At 39.6% G+C, this 6,306-nt stretch overlaps 1 pseudogene; it reads right to left on the reverse strand.

The window, feature by feature from the left end:
- LOC102874523 overlaps positions 1 to 418 on the reverse strand; it is a 30,980-nt pseudogene extending 30,562 nt beyond the window's left edge.
- Between the last annotated feature and the right edge of the window lie 5,888 nt (positions 419 to 6,306).

Below are 6,306 nucleotides of genomic sequence, written 5' to 3' on the forward strand. Positions count from 1 at the left end.
AACGTAAAATCTACCCAAGATCAGAGAAAAGGAAGTACCTAAAAAAAGAAGTCAAATGCACTTGTCCAGTTCAATTACAAATTTAGGTAGATAGAGCTGGGATGTTTTTCTCACAGATTGTGAGTTGAAAGCACACATTAATCACAATGAAAAAGTCAGTTGGGGTTGCCAAGTATTTCTCCTCCCAAACAACACACACAAGCTGGTTTTGACAGCCTGCCACCAGCTCTGATATCCCGCTTACCATGTAGAGCATGTTACTGGCTGTCGGCTTCACCTCTGAACGGAATTTGTTATGAATCCGAACACAGTCTTTGATGAAATCTTCATTTTCAATGTCTGGTAAAGTATTGGATGTGTATGAGTAACAGGACAGCAGAGAGACCATCCAGGCAGACACAGCAAGAGTGGCTCGCATGCTCCTGCCTTCTGGTGTGGAGTCAGCAGGCTGAGGTGGAGCTGACTACAGGTTCCCACCCAGCGCCTGCCATATGCACCACTCTCAGCCTGCAGTTAAACAGACGTTACTAACTACAGTTTCTTCAAAACGGAAAATAGAACATGAGCTCATCACAAGTTTAAAGAAGTGGATTTCTCTATGTATGGTTTGCAGCTCATTTGTGATCTTACTTGTGCTCTTAAAACCTGTCTTTTCAGTGGTTCTCTTGTGACACAGAACCTATTGCAACTTAGATTTTTTATGAAGCTTTCTCAGACTTTACAGGATTTTCTTTTGAGTTAGAAAATCTTTCTAAGGAAAATTCCACAGTTTTAGAAATAGTTTCCTCTCCTTTCTCTTTTTTTAATTTTATATGGCTTATATAGAAATGTCATGTACATTGTTGTTGTGTGCTTTCGAGTCACTTGGGACTCATAGCAACCCCTGTGCAAAGCTCTGAATCCTGCTCTATCTTGAGCCCACCTCATCGTCTCTGACACACAAACCTCCATGACCTCAGTTGATGAGTCAATCCATTTCATCCAAGGTCTTCCCCTCTTGTGCTGTCCCTCCACCCTTCCAAGCATGATGTCCCCCTCCAAAGACTGGTACCTCCTTGGCCAAATTATGTCAGAAAGAACTTAAAAAATCTTTGCCTCTAAGGAGACACTTGGCTTCACACTCTTTAGGAAGGATCTGTTTCTTCTCCTAGCAGTCCATGATATATTCAATTCTCAGCATCACAAATCAAAGGCATCAATTCTTTCATCTTAGTCATTGTTCAGCTTTCTGATGCATAGAAAGTAATTGGGTTTTTTAAATTTTTTTTATTATTAATTTTAATGAAAATTTACAGAGACTTTGATTTCTATTCATTCATTGTTGTACTTTTCTTCCTGTCTACTCCCCCCACCACCCAGTAAAAAAAAAAATTTGAAAAAGCAAAAGAAAAATTCTTTCATTGTTTTACAATCCCTCCCCCCAGGTCCACTCCACTATGCAGCCTTCATTCTGGACTCTTGTCATGACAATAATACCTAATCATATATCCCTTTTAAAATGTTTCAGCCCTCATCTGTTTCAATGCAGTATACATTATTGAACCCATCTTACTCAGCCCTCATCTGTTTCAATGCAGTATACATTATTGAACCCATCTTACTCAGCCCTCATCTGTTTCAATGCAGTATACATTATTTATCCCATCTTTCTCAGTTCCCCCCCAACCCTGATGCTATGCCTCCCACCTCATTTTTATTTTTCAGAAGAGCTTTGCTTATTTGGGGTTATTTTTCTTTCCAAATAATTGGCCTTTTTCTGTTGTCTTTTCTATTCTTTGAAATATGAGTTCGATATTTGAGTTGAGATTGCATTAAACATGAACATTGCTTTTGTATGCTTGTCATTTTCACAATGTTCAGCCTTTGTGTCTAAGAACAGGGCATATTGTTCCATTTAGTTAGATTTCTTATTATTTCTTATAGTAGTAGTTTTGTTGTTTTTCCTTATAAAGGTCTTTCATGTCTCTAGTTAGGTTTATGCCCAGGTATTTCATCCTGTGGTTGGCTATTGTAAATGTGATTAGTTTCGTAGTCTCCTTTTCCTTGTTTTCTTTGTTGCTGTAGAGAAATCCTATTGATTTTTATATTTTTATCTTGAATCCTGCCACTCTACTAAATTGGACTAGTTGGCTTAACAACTTTTTTGTTTAATCTTTGAGATTCTTTCTGTACACTATCATACCATCTGCAAATAATGATAGTTTCACCACTTCTTTGTCAATATGGAATATGGATGCCTCCTATTTCCTTTTCTTGTCTTATTGCCCTAGCCAGTACTTTGAATACAACATTAAATTAAAGTGATGATAGTGGCAGTCTTCTCCGGTCTCGGTTTGCAAAAGAAATGCCTTTAGTCTTCCTCCATTGACAATGATGTTGGCTTTTGGTTTTCCATATGTACTTCTCATTATGTTGAAGAAATTCCCACCTATTCCTATTTTGTTGAGTGGTTTAATCGGGAGGGGGTGTTGAAGTTTGTCAAATGAAAGTTTATAGAGACTTTGGATTTCTATTCATACATTGTTGCACACTTTCCTCCCTACTCACCCCTCCTCTCAGTTCCCTCTTCTCCTTGAAGAGAAAAAAAAATTCTTTTATTGTTATACAATCCTCCTCCATCCCCACCCCCACCTCCGCCAAGTCCACTTTACTATGCAGCTCTTATTCTGGACACTTGTCATGAAAATAATACCTAATCCCACATGGCTTTTAAGCAATTCTCTCCCTCATCTGTTTCAATGCAGTATACATTATTAATCCCCAAATAACAAAACAGCAAGAAACATGGGTGTGCTTCTATCTGCTTGGATGGCAGTTATGGTTTCTTTGGAATATAAGCCCAGTAGTAGAATTTCTGAGTCAAATGGTATTTCTATTTGCAACTTTTTGAGAAAGTGCCATACTGCTTTCCATAGTGGTTGCACCATTTTATACTCCCACCAACAGTGAATAAGGATTCCAATTTCTCCACAACCTCACCAGCATTTGTTGTTTGCTGCTCTGTTGAATTTGGCTATTCTGACTGGGGTGAGATGATATATCATAGTTGTTTTGATCTGCATCTCTCTTAGCAGTAGGGATTTTGAGGACTTCTTGTGTTTGTTGATTCTTGTGTTTGTTGATAATCTGAATGTCTTCTTTGATGAAGTGTCTGTTCATATCCTGTGCCTATTTTTCAATTGAATTGTTTACATTTATCTTGTTGTGGTGCTCAAGTATTCTATAAATTCTAGTATAAGTCCCTTACCTGACATGTCATTACCAAATATTTTTTCCTAGTCTGTGGCTTCCCTTTTTACCTTGTTGGAGAAGTTTTTGGCTGTGTATAGGGATTTGATTCTTAGAAGGTCCCATTCATCTATTTTATCTGATCCTGGTTGTAAAGTTTTTCAGGATGTTTGGAAGATTGTTCATGCTGTAAATTATGGCTTCTAGAGTTCTTCCAAGCTTTTCTCTAATGAAGTTTATAGTTCTTTGTTTTAATCCTAGGTCCATGATCCACTTTGAGTTCTTTGTGTATTGAATGAGGTGTAGATCTTGCTTGAGTTTTCTATGGATAGTTTTCTAATTTTGCCACTAGCATTTGTTAAGAAGGCTGTCATTTCCCCACTTAACTTACTTCATCTCCTTGTCAAAAATCAGTTGTCCCTAGGGAGATGGGCTGATTTCTGGGTTCTCAATTCTATTCCATTGATCTATGTGTCTGTCATTATACCAGTACCATGCTGGCTTGACCACCACAACAGTGTAGTAGGATTTGAAATGAAGGAGTGAGATACCTCCTACCTTGTTTCTCTTTTTAAGGAATATTTTGCTTATTCGGGGCCTCTTTCCATTCCAAACGAAATTGGAGATTGCCTTTTCCATCTCATTAAAGAATGGAATTGGTATATGTATTGGGATTGCATTGAACGTGTAAATTGCCTTGGGTAATATTTTCATTTTCACAATATTGAGTCTTCCTATCCATGAGCAAGGGATATTCTTCCACTTCTCCAGGTCTCTTTTTGTTTCTTGTTGTAATGTTTTATGACTTTCTTTAAATAAATCCTTTTTGTTTCTGGTTAGATTTACTCCCAAGTATTTAATCTTGTGGTTAGCTACTGTGAAGTGTATTGTTTTTCTTAGCTCCGGTTTTGTATTCTCTTTGTCACTGTATAGAAATCCAATTTTTAATTTATTTTTAAATTGTGCTTTAATTTCTGCAATCAGATATAATGAAGGTAGATCCAAGTATAAATTTTCACTGTACCACCAGAAAAGCAAAAGCACATTTATACAAATCATGGGGGGTGGAGAAGGAGGAAGGTTTTGGATTTAATTAAAGCTACTTTATCTTCAGTGTAAGAACTTGGAGGTATAAACAAACTTAAGATACATACGACCAATTAATGTACATTTCCAGACTTACACAGTGCAGTATTTTAAACAAAGTCAATGGTCTCGTTTCAGCTTCTGACATTCCACATCACCCGCACCTCAATCTTGAATAGAAATCTGTGTATAAACCCATTGAGAACTCTGTACACAAATACAAGTCATAGAAATTTTATTTCTAATATAAATATGTAAATTGCCATGCCCATATATGTTTTAATGGTTTCCTTTATTTTCAATTGGGTTTTGTTGTTGTTGTTGTTGTTTTTGTTTTTTTTTTGTAACAAAAACCCTACAAAAATATTCCTAAGCACACTGAGCTGCTATGACGGTGGCCTGACCCTGTGCCTTTAAGCATCATGCCAGGCATTTTTGTAATGAAAAGGACTAAAGTCAGAAGACTGCAGAAGCTGCTGTATATGTAGTCATGTTATAGTAAGGTAGCAAAAATAGTTAAGTTCCATCGTGTATCTGGAAGGCAGCAAGGTGAGGGCCGTGGGGGCTGGTGCTAGCTGAAGAAGGCCCAAGGTACAGGTTTCTAATCAACTAGGATGTCTTTTAAATCCCTACTGCAAGGCTAACACGGACTTCACTAGTGAGGATGTTTAAGGAAACCAAGACTTGGCCTCTTTAGCCCTCAGATGATAAATTCTGTTCAGGCAGTCTGAACAGTAAACCGATTTATGCATTCAAATCACATTCAGTGTAAACTCAGGAACTCAAGATTCTGTCAAGGCTTTCAAGGTCTCTTGCTTCCCTTGAAGCAACTGAGGTGTTTGGGTTTGTTTATAACCAAACACTGGACATTCAAATTGATATCTAGTGAGCACTTGACAGAAAAGGCAAACATGCCATTTGAAGGAGTCCAGCATGAGATTTTCCCCCTTCCCTTGGGTGGAATGTGACAGGGTTCCACTAAGAATGAAAAGATAAAATCAGTCTTTGCAAGGTGTGCTTTCGTGCATTTAAAGAAAAACCCCAAAGCTATGGTTTGACAGCAGGTCCAAGCAGGTGCTCAGGGGTGATCAAGTTTCTTCTATGGCTTCTGGAATCACTGAGGTACGTTAGGAAAGCCACCACTTCTGGCATCTCTGTGTGACCACTTTCTCGGGAAAGCTACATTCAAGAGTGGTCTCACCACAAGTGTCAGGGAACGGAAAAGGCCCACTCCAGGCCCTGGGGCAAAGTGATTCGTTCTGACACTGAGAGGCTCCAGGAGAAAAGTGAGCGACCCCCTCCCCCACCTCCCCCGGGGTGGAGGGGAGAAGAAACGGAGAGGTCCTCCCAGCTGAGCAATACATTGAGCAACAAGAAACCTTCATTTTGTGCTCCAGGCAGGGAGCGTGGAGGGCTGGGCCCAGAGTAGAGAGCTGCCAGCCGTGTGGTGGGCCAGCCCACCACTGACACACTACGTGACAGTCTAGAAAGTGGGGTCTGACTTGGAACAGCAGACACTGGTCTGCTCCCTCAGCTTTCCTACAGGCAAATGGCTGAAGACGGGAAGAATGCTATGGGTACTTGGCTTGAGCAAACGTCACCCACGCTACGGCTTCTATTTTGACTCATTCAATTCACCATACACAGAACACGTATGGCTGGCATCTAGCCAAGACAGTCACAGAGAAACATTCTTCCCAATAGGTGGATATGTTTTCTTGGCACAGAAAGCGTCTGAGGAAAGGACCACTTTGAAGAACATAGTATTGAGTATTCAGACCTGCCATCGTAGGTCCTGAGTAATATTTGAGCATCTGAAAACCGCCGCTGTTCTGTTCTGGGTCAAGCAGGAAGGGCTTTCGATCAATAATACTAGACACGTGGTTTGAATTGTCTTTCAAGACCGTGAAGAAAAGTGAGACCAGCTCTTTTCTTGAGTAGCCAGGTTTCCGCCATCACTAACCAGCATGGGGCCATCACCATCCCACAAGT

Source organism: Elephantulus edwardii, unplaced genomic scaffold (assembly GCF_000299155.1).
Source record: "Elephantulus edwardii isolate Elephantulus edwardi_28Jun2011 unplaced genomic scaffold, EleEdw1.0 scaffold00021, whole genome shotgun sequence".
Classification (NCBI taxonomy): Eukaryota; Metazoa; Chordata; class Mammalia; order Macroscelidea; family Macroscelididae; genus Elephantulus; species Elephantulus edwardii.